Source organism: Triticum dicoccoides, chromosome 4A, assembly GCF_002162155.2.
Source record: "Triticum dicoccoides isolate Atlit2015 ecotype Zavitan chromosome 4A, WEW_v2.0, whole genome shotgun sequence".
Classification (NCBI taxonomy): Eukaryota; Viridiplantae; Streptophyta; class Magnoliopsida; order Poales; family Poaceae; genus Triticum; species Triticum dicoccoides.
Window position 1 is genome coordinate 738,890,822 of NC_041386.1, and position 9,894 is coordinate 738,900,715.

The 9,894-nt window shown below is 51.0% G+C and overlaps 1 pseudogene; it reads right to left on the bottom strand.

Annotated features, from left to right (window-relative positions):
• Positions 1-5,337, bottom strand: part of LOC119284365 — a 16,329-nt pseudogene extending 10,992 nt beyond the window's left edge.
• Between the last annotated feature and the right edge of the window lie 4,557 nt (positions 5,338-9,894).

Sequence of the window (9,894 nt, forward strand, 5' to 3'; positions counted from 1 at the left end):
CGACTGGAGAGCAAACCTCCCCACTCGGGGGTTAGCTGCAGCCCAGTGCTCGCCTAAGTTTTGAAAATCCTACCGAGTGGAGAGCAAACCTCCCACCCGGGGGCTTAGCTGCAGCCCAGTGCTCGCCTAAGTTTTGAAAATCCTACCGAGTGGAGAGCAAACCTCACACTCGGAGGCTTAGCTGCAGCCCAGTGCCTGCCTAAGTGAATTGGGGAACAAGTCGATTGCAATAAGCACCTCGCTTTAACCTGCAAAAGACATCTCAAACCAAATGCAAGCATATTCAAGCGTCGACTGACCTCTTTGTTGGCAGCATCAAGAGCAGCTTTCAGATTGGTGTTTTCTTCTTCAAGCTTGGTGACCGAAGCTAACTTCTCGTCTGCGAGCTTGGTCTTCTCTAAAGCTGTCTTCTGCATTTTAGCCAACTCAAGGTCTTTCTTCTTCTGGGCATCCTTCACTTTGCCTGCAAAGTTACAGCAAGGTCAGAATTTGAAACAAACGAGGGGCAGAAGCAGTCGTCGGAAGCCTCACCAAACATACCTTTAGCTTCCTCCTTCGCCTTCGTTAAATTCTCCTGGGCCAGCTTCAGATCAAGCTCGAGCTGGATGTGTTTGTTCTCCAACTCAGTGTAACGAGCCGCAAGGTCGCATGATTTCTACGAAGAACCAATCGACAAAATGTCAAAGACAATTCACTTTCGAGTGACTAAGGAAAAATCATATGTTTCTAAGACTACAGCCAAATACAAACATTCGACCATAGCCTCGGGGACTACACCTAGTGGGTGCACTCAGCATGCCCCCACTAGGAGAATGGCGAGTCGGCCAGTCGACCAACAAAAAAAAACAGGAGATGTTCTTCAGACTGTAGTCCACTGCCAGCAGTCGACCACAGTCTCGGGGACTACACCCAGTGGGTGCACTCAGCGTGCCCCCACCGGTCTGGAAATCCATTCGACCTAGTCGAATGAAGGAAAAACTTAACTTATAAAGACTATGGTTGACTGCCAGCAGTCCACCATAGCCTTGGGGACTACACCCAGTGGGTGCACTCAGCGTGCCCCCACTAAACCGGAATTCCAATCAACACACCCAGTCGGTGTAGGATAATCACTATGGATTTCAGAAAGAAGAATTTTCAGATATCATATCCTAACAGAACAGGCGATGACCGACTGACCTGAATGTTACTCTCAAGAGCTGAACTGGCGTCATAGGCGGCCTGGCTAGCTTCTCGGATGGCCTTCACTTGCTCCATCATGACTCCCGCCTGGCGTATTGCTTCTTTCGCAGCACTGGCTTGGTCCTCTGGGACGAAGTGGGTTGAGAAAAGTGACGGCTACGCCGCACTCGACGATGAGGTGCGAGCACTCGTCAACGGCACCGCAAAAGATACGGTAGGCCGAGTGATGTTCTCTTCCTCCGCAACTAGTGTCTCGGGTGCTGGCACGTCTTGGGTCGCCTTGCTAGCAGACGCTTTCCTGCTCCTCCTGTGCCTCAGTGGTTCCTCATCGTCGTCGTCAGGAAGGGTAATAACGACATTAGGCGGGGCTACAGAAAAGAATCAAAATTAGAGACAAAGAGCCAATCGACTGAAGACAGAATTATGAAAGTCATACCAGGTTTTGAAGTGGCGGCGTCTTCCATCTCGTGATCGTCAGCCCTGGCCGAGGTATCAGAAGTAGCAGCGCTGCAGTACCAGAAGTCAGTCGGTTGATTCATGAGTCGACCAAAAATAAGTTCATATGGAATAGAAAAACTCAAGTGACATCATTACCTTGAGATAGTGGGGATCACCACCTTCATCTTCGGCAAGACCTTGGCCGGCTTCGACGGCGCCACCCTGGATTGCTTCGGAGCTTTCTCGGTCGGCACCGGCGAAGTGGTTCGAGGATGCTTGGTCGACTGAATGACAGTTGCGACCCCCTTACCACGCTCGGTTGCAGGGTCATGGACGAGCTTCGAGCGTCTTTCCGAGCGAGGCAGTGCAACTTCCTCCTCCTCCTCCTCTTCATCCTCCTCACCAGAGTCATCACCTTCATCATCATCAGCAGCATCCGAATCCCACTCCTCCTGGCTTTCGCCCCCACTTCCTTTCTCCTCCTCAGTCGGCGTCTGTGCTCCATTGGGCATCGAGTATAGTTCAGTGGTGGCCTGACAGACAACAAAACAAAGATCAATTGACCAATTAGCAACAAAAGCAGAATAAGTATAGCAAGATTACAATTGAAGATAAAGTGGGCATACCGCGTTCGGAGTGTAGGAATGGTCGAGTGGAGGAATCCTCCTGGCTCCTCGAGGGTTGTCTTTATTCCCTGTGATCGCGGCCATCCACCTCTCCAGTGTGGCGTCGTCGACTGCTTCTGGATGGACCCGAGTTTCATCCTCGGTTCCGCAGTACATCCACATAGGATGGCCTCGGTACTGAAGTGGTTGGATGTGCCGCCTAAGGAAGACCTCCAGAAGGTCCATACCCGTCACTCCTTCCCTAACTAGCTGGACTACACGCTCCATCAACGTCTTCACTTGGGCTTTCTCCTCGGGAAGCACCTTAAGAGAAGAGGGCTTGTTCACTCGGTCCATGGAAAACGGAGGGAGACCAGTCGACTGCCCCGGCGTCGACTCGTCTTGGCAGTAAAACCAAGTCGACTGCCACCCTCTGACCGACTCAGGAAGAGTCATGGCCGGAAAAGTACTCTTGCTCCTCATCTGAATCCCAAGACCTCCGCACATCTGAATAACCTTAGTCCTATCGTCATCCGGACTCGCCTTTTTCACTGTCTGTGAGCGACAAGTGAATATGTGCTTAAAGAGACCTCAGTGCGGTCGACAGCCCAGGAAGTTCTTGCACATTGACACGAAGGCAGCAAGGTAGGCGATGGAATTTGGATTGAAATGGTGGAGTTGCGCCCCAAAGAAATTCAAGAAACCACGGAAGAAAACACTCGGAGGTAGGGAGAATCCACGGTCGACGTGAGTAGCTAGAAGAACGCACTCACCCTCCTGCGGCTATGGTTGCCACTTGTTCCCCGGGAGCCTCGCTGCCCCGTGAGGGATCAAGCCCTCGTTGGCCATCTCAGTGAGATCCGTCTCGGTGATGGTCGAGCGGATCCAATCCCCTTGTACCCAACCATGCGGCAGGCGGGACCTAGACGAGGATCCGCCCCGACTGGGCGCTCTCCCTTTCGCCTTCCCCGTCGCCGTCGCCTTCTTCGCGCGCTCCAAAGCCGCCGTCTTCTCCTTCACCATTGTCGCCGACGAAGCGCACGAGGAGTGGATGGGCAGGGGCGAGAAAAGGCACGGCGGGCGGAGAGGGAGAGGGCAGGAGGAAGAATGGGGAGATACTGTTTAAAAACCCTCACCTGACGCCTTTTATAAGGACATTTCCGAGTGGCTGACGAGTGGGCCCGGACGATCCTATCATATCCCGAAACAGTCGCGCGTACGCGATACGTGGCGAAAAAGGCGGCGCGGAAATCGAGGCGTCTATGCCCTATCCAATCCGAGCGTCGCTTCGGGCGCTTCCCAAAATTCGGATTCCACAAAATCCGCTAACAGTAGATCAATCTGTCAGACGAGAGATTTCCTGCGATCCGTCGCTCAGAAGTTTACTAGGTTCAAAAGTTCACTCGACGGGAGAAAAGAATGGATCAAGGCGACTGAAAGAAAAAGTTGCTGTTTTCAACAAAGAGATTATTGGTCCAAGATGACACATGTTCAGAACACAAAAGCAGGTCGGAAATATTATCAACTCCTTCCTCACTCAAACCTCGATCCATTCGGGGGCTAATGATAAAGTCATGTACCTAGGGTAGGGTCATAGGCCTGACCTAAGTACCCTTCCCAAGGACACCCTCAGAAGAAACTGCCTTCCAGTCGACCAAGAGAGACTTTACTCGACGGACTTGACCATGAAGACTCACTCGACCACCAGGAGATCAAGAGCCACTCTGCATCCAAACGGTCTGTAATTAAGTAGTCTTTATGGCATTTAGGACACTTTATGTAAGGTGTTACCAGTAACGCCTAGCCTTAATATACTTTAAACCCTACATAACTGAGGGCCGGAGGGGTCTGGCAGGCACTATATAAGCCACCCCCCTCCTCAGTGTAAAGGGTTCGCACCCCTGTAATCTATACACTCATAATCCAGTCGACTGCCTCCGGGCTCCGAGACGTAGGGCTGTTACTTCCTCCGAGAAGGGTCTGAACTCGTACATCCCTTGTCCTTACAACTGCTCCATAGCTAGGATCTTGCCTCTCCATACCTACCCCCCATTCTACTGTCAGACTTAGAACCACGACAGTTGTAGCTTCGTTAAATTGCAGAGTTTCGCAGGCAAACTCCCAACTTTGCCATTTAACAGAAGTAACTGCAAGTGGTAAAGAGTACACAGTGATGTTGGAAATTCACAAACCTGTGTTCCGCTGATGTTCAAATACCGAAGGTGCTTCAACTCACCAACAGATTTCAAAAACTTGGTACTGTTGTAATATGACAAATATAGTATGTGGAACTGTTTTGCTCATTGACTAGTTGAAAGAATGAAACAGAGATCATCTCCTTGAAGCAATCACTCCCAATATCTTCTACTCTCTTGGTTTGGTTGCACGAATCAACAAGGCCCCTCTGCCATCCAAAGATGAACCGAATCATCAATGAGGTACCTAAAACCTTTTGGAAACAAACTTCAATATAGGAAGCACCTTTGTAGACATGGATATAACTTTTCATAACTCCAAAACAGAGATATCATAGGCTCACTTAATTTGTCAACCTCTATAGTTAGAGCATCCTTCCATGCAGTTTTCCCTTTCAACTGGGAACCCACAACTTTTGCCGCCAAAGGAGACTGTCTAAGCCTTTTGAGAATCTTCTCTGCAAATTTTTCCAGCTTTTCACGCAACTGTAGATTCCTAATTTCTGGTCCAGAGAATGCATGGTGTTTGAAGAGTGCCAAGAGCTGAGCATCTTCCAAGTTTTCCAGAGGAAACACTTCTTCACAGCAAAGAGCAGCTGGAAATATATCCCGTCGAGAAGTTATCACAGCAAAGAGCAACTGCCGAGCGTGCCACCCGCTCGGGAGATCGTGGCAACCGCCCCGCCGAGCGCACCAACGGACAGCAGCAGGGCCGTGGCTCCGGCTCTCGCCAGGACAACGGCGATCGTGGCCGTGGCCGTGCTGACCACGGCGGCCGCGCCAACAACTTCACCGCCCCGGCGTACAACCCATACATGGGATTCTTCGCGCCGTATGGGATGGCCCTGCCCTCTCCTCGCGCCGGTTGGGTTCCTCCCAACTCCGCCGGCATCCTCGGGCCTCGTCCGGGCGCACATGCGCAGGCCTACCCCATGCAGCTCTCCGGCTACCAGGCGCCACCACCACCACAACCACCTTCCTGGGATCATCTAGCCATGCTCCAGGCCGCCTACAACCCCCAAGGCCTCCCTAACATCGGCTCTTCCTCGAATGAATGGTACCTCGACAGCGGCGCCACGTCCCACGTCACCGACAACACTGGTAACCTCTCCATGCCTAGTTCTTCTTTAAAGCGCAATTTATCTAGCATTGTGGTTGGCAATGGCACTCACCTCCCTATCCACGCTACCGGTTCCACTACCCTACCCCCTCCCCCCCTCCCCCCCAATTTTCACCTTCGTGATGTTCTCTTTTCTCCTACCGTCGTCACCTCCCTTATCTCTGTTCGTCAATTTACCAAAGATAACTCTTGTTCCATAGAATGTTGGGTCTGCCTAGGACACATCTAGATGTGACATAATTATGTCACATCTAACCTCATGTCCACTATATTTGTGGTCTATTTTTTTGTTCCATCTTTTTTTGTTTCTTGTTGCTGCGTTATTTGTGGGAATTTAGATGTGACATCCTTAGAAAACATCTAGATGTGAATTAGACAAACTATAGAATTTTACCCATTTGGCTTTCTTGTGAAGGATCTTTAAACCAGGAAAGTCATCATGATCTCCGCTAGCTCCGGTGACCTCTACCTGTTTTTCGGCGAAAACAAGCCCTGGCGTGCTGCTCACTCTGCCACCGTCGCACCTGCTGATGTGTGGCATCGTCAACTCGGCCATCGCAGCTCTCAGGCCCTTTCCACTTTAGCAAATAACTCTCTTGTTCCATGTAATAATGCGGCACATAGCCCCTGTCATGCATGCCAGCTTGGGCGCCAGCCACGCCTACCTTTTCGTTCTTCCAGTAGCACTACGTTTGCTCCATTTAATTTACTTCATTGTGATTTATGGACATCCCCCGCTGTAAGCTTTTCCAGTTATCAATATTATTTCATTTTGCTTGATGATTATACTCATTTCTCGTGGTCCTTTCCCTTACACAACAAATCCGACACATCCACTACCCTCTTACGCTTTTTCTCTTTCGTGCGTACACAATACAATGTCATCATCAAAGCCCTCCAATGTGATAACGGTGGCAAGTTCATCAACTCCACGCTTCGCTCCTTCTTCTCCACCAACGGCATCGCATATCGCTTCTCATGCCCTCACACCTCTCCCCAAAACTGTAAGGCCGAGCGTCTCATTCGCACCACAAATGACATCGTCCGCACACTCATTTTCCAAGCCAACTTAACTCCTCCCTTTTGGGTCGAAGCACTTCACACCGCCACCTATCTCCTTAACCGTCGCCCCTACCGTGCCATCCATGGCCACACGCCTTACTTTTGCCTTCACGGTGTTCATCCTACTTACGACCATCTTCGCGTATTTGGGTGTCCTTGTTACCCCAATGTCTCCGCCACCGCCGAGCACAAGCTCTCCCCACGCTCCCTACCCTGTGTGTTTCTCGGCTACCCCTTAGAACACAAAGGATACCGCTGCTACGACCCCACATCGCATTGCGTCATCATCTCTCGTCATGTTATTTTTGATGAGACCATCTTCCCGTACGTGCCTCCCACAAACCGGTCCACAAACCAGTCCTCCGCAGCGCATCCCACAAAACCTCTCCACCCCCCGCCTTCCCCATTGGCTGGATCCCTCCCACCTACTTGTACCGGCCCCAGGCAACCCCACCTGACGCGACACCCCCATGCACCCCAATAGGATCGCCCATCCACCCGACAGCCCCCCACCAGGTCCACCCTCCACTAAATCCCACTGGGCCCCCGCATCCACCTCGTGCTCCCTGCCCATTTAGTGCGCACCTACCTTATCCCCATCCAACGCCTCTCCCTCGGATCGCGCGCCCACCACGTCCGGTTCCCCTGCCCACAAATCGCCCTCGGATCCCGCGTCCCGCGCACCTGCCTCCTCTTGCCACGCGTCCTCCTCGGATCACGCACCTGTCCATCCCGCTCATGGCGCCACTGCATCCACCTCCCTTTCCGCGCCAACCACCCCATTTCCTCCTCGCCTACAAGCTCGTGCCCAACCCGTCCAACCTCCTCACAATTCTCACAAAATGCACACTCGTGCCAAGTCCGGCTTTTGCCAACCAAAATGTCTTTTCTTAACAGCCACGACTACACCTCCCATCTCACCCATACCTGCCACCTACCGCTCTGCACTAAAAGACCCAAATTGGCACCACACAATGCTTGATGAATTTGCTGCTTTAACAAAGAACTCGACTTGGTCTTTGGTTCCCAAACTTGCAGGTGTCAACGTGGTCACGGGAAAATGGATTTTCTGCCACAAGTTCAAGACTGATGGTTCCTTGGCACGGTACAAAGTGCGTTGGGTGGTCCGCGGTTTCACTCAGAAGGAAGGGGTCGACTATGATGAAACTTTCAGTCCCGTGGTCAAGCCGGCGACGATCCGTGTTCTCTTGAGCATTGCCACGTCGCGCTCATGGCCCATTCATCAACTTGACGTCAAGAATGCATTTCTTCATGGTGATCTCAAGGAGACAGTCTATTCTGCCCAACCGGCCGGCTTTGTTGATGTCTCTTGCCCGGACCACGTGTGTCTCCTTCGTAAGTCACTCTATGGCCTCAAGCAAGCTCCTCGCACATGGTTTCATCGCTTCCAATCGTTTCTCTTGTCCCTTGGGTTCATTGCATCCAAGAGTGACTCCTCTCTTTTCATCTTGCACCGTGGGTCATCTATTGCCTATTTGCTCGTGTATGTTGGATGATATCATCCTCACCGCTAGCTCACCACACCTTCTCCATCATATCATTCACTCCCTCAAAACCGAGTTTGCTATGACCGATTTGGGCGCTCTCCATCATTTTCTCGTCATCAACGTCACACCCAATGCAACCGGTTTGTTTCTCTGCCAACAACAATATGCACTTGAGATATTAGACCGCGCTCATATGCTGAATTGCAAGCCTGTTTCTACACCCATCGACACTACCTCGAAGCTTTCTGCTAGCGCTGGCACCCCCTTGCAGAACCCCACCGTCTATCGCAGCCTCGCTGGTGCCCTGCAATACCTCACGTTGACTCGCCCCGACATCTCTTATGTTGTCCAACAAATATGCCTCTTCATGCATTCCCCTAGCGACTCCCACATGCAGCTCATCAAGCGCGTGCTTAGGTACTTGCGTGGCACTCTCACTTCGGCTTACAACTCTACAAGTCTCCCTCCCATGATCTTGTGGCCTATACCGATGCCGATTGGGCCAGGTGTCCCTATACACGCTAGTCCACCTCCGGCTTTTGTGTTTTTCTTGGCCCAAACATGCTTTCCTGGTCCTCAAAACGGCAGCCAACTATGTCTCATTCTAGTGCTGAAGCCGAATATCGCGGTGTGGCAAATTGTGTGGCTGAGTCGTGTTGGATTCGCCAACTCTTACACGAGCTGCGGCGCCCTCCCACTGAAGCCACCATTGTCTACTATGATAACATCAGTGCCTCGTATCTCGCTTCCAATCCCGTGCACCATCAACACACCAAGCACATCGAGATAGACCTTCACTTCGTCCAGGACCGTGCGGCACTAGGCGAAGCTCGTGTTCTCCACATTCCATCGAGCTTGCAGTTTGCTGATGTGTTTACGAAAGGGCTGCCATCGCATGTCTTCCATGAGTTTCGCTCCAGCCTGAACGTCCTTTCCCATGGCGTTCAGGCTGAGGGGGGGTGTTAGCCTGTAATATACGTCTGTTGTATTCTACTGCATATGCACTCATGGTCGCTCCTAATCTTTAGGATCGGAGCCCTCGCCCGGGCCTGCGTGCCACCTAGATCGGGCCACTCATGTAACTCCCTGTATATATTGTACTGTTGTTGAGGAAGGCAATACACAGAGAGCATATTCACACTCCAACTCTCTGCGGGATCATCATTTCCGGTGGCCACCATCTCCATCCGGTTGGCCTCCCCTTGACTGGGTTTTTCCGTTGGCCTGTTGGGCATGCCGTTGTCTTCCACAGTTGAGAAAACGACTAATTTCACATCTTAGTTCACAGCAGAATTGGTCCCAGAAGCCCAAACAATAGACTGAACTTCACTAGGCAAATGAACGAATGATTCATTTCCTTTTTTCTTCTAAAACAATCATTGGGAAATAAAAAATGAATGTCTTGCTTTCCTGTTGCATCCGGGAAGCTCACAGGAGCTCCTCCACCTTGTGGTCAAACAAAAAATGAGCCCCGTGGCTCTCTTGCTTGCTTCGTTATCTTGGCATCACCGTATGTTCAAATTGTAATTCTGCAATCCATGAGCAAAGAAGGAAAAAATTTGTACAAGCATGGTAAGAACTAATGGGTTCTTTGCACAACATGGAACGAACAAGGAAAGAAGAGATGGAAATTCAATGAATGATGATCAGCAGGCAATTCAGATTCATAATTGAATTACTGCTATGGCGGACTGAGCTTCACAAAGATTTTCCAGAATCGCAGACAAATTAAAGCCATTCTGAATTATAAATAATAATTTTGCTGCCTTTCGCAAAATTGTAGT